Raw genomic sequence first — 1,246 nt, forward strand, 5'->3', positions numbered from 1 at the left:
GCAGCTGTCGCCATGGTCCCGCTACGCGTTCTGCGATGCCATGTTACATCATGACACTGCACTTCCTTGGGTCCTGAGCAAAACACCTGCCATGACGTAGTTGCTTCCCCTAGCAATGCTGGATTAAGCATGTCTGTATATCATTTGCTAACAGCTAGCTATTTGGCTCCAGGTTAATTCCAGGAACAAAAGCGTTTATTTCTAAAGTTACATACTGATGCTTGAAACTTTTGAGTTTACCATAACGAAACATTTCCGGTCTCTCTGTCTTCACCTGTTCTTGAATGTGCTCAGAGTGAGCAGTACCCAGCATGCTGTTCGGTGGTGTAACAGTTAATGTGGGTCCATTGTACACTCAATACACTACACAGTGTGTACATTAAGCCAGAGATCTTCAACAGGGGGCCATAGTCACTGCAGGGGCTCCAAAATGTTGTCAATTTAAAAAAAAAAATTCAAAACTGAAAATGTCTTAACATAATTCCAACGTATGATTAGCAAATTTAAATCCCCACTGATGATAGGCTTACTGGCCTACAGGTAAAGTAGTAACTAAGATACCCAAACACATAAATATAGTTAATTAAGGGTTCACTGTGCCCCTAATGAATGTGTAACATTAAGAGATGATTTATAAAATCATGCCAACAATTCATGTTTTAAATGTATACTACGCAAAAAAGGCTTTAGGCCGACTTACATGTCATTGTAGGCCCAATTTAATATGCAACTTCATTTTATACAATAAATGTAGTGTATGTATATGTATATGTATGTCCCTGCTCCTGATCTATCTTTCAGTTAAGAGGTTGTTGGCTTTAAAAACGTTGAAGACCCCTGCATTAAGCACTAGTAATAAATATTTCTCAAGAGCTCGCACTCGACACTGCACTTCCTTGTGTCCTCAGCAAAACTTCCGTCAAGTGTGAAGTCGATCGGTGAACGGTTGACAGACAGACATACAAACAGACAGACATACACACAGACAGACAGACATACAGACAGACATACAAACAGACAGACATACATACAGACAGACATACAGACAGACAGACAGACATACAAACAGACAGACATACAGACAGACAGACAAACACACAGACAGACAGACATACAGACAGACATACAGACAGACAGACAGACATACAGACATACAGACAGACAGACAGACAGACAAACACACAGACAGACAGACATACAAACAGACATACAGACAGACAGACAGACAAACACACAGACAGACAGA

The sequence above is a fragment of the Etheostoma spectabile genome, chromosome 22 (assembly GCF_008692095.1).
Source record: "Etheostoma spectabile isolate EspeVRDwgs_2016 chromosome 22, UIUC_Espe_1.0, whole genome shotgun sequence".
Lineage (NCBI taxonomy): Eukaryota > Metazoa > Chordata > Actinopteri > Perciformes > Percidae > Etheostoma > Etheostoma spectabile.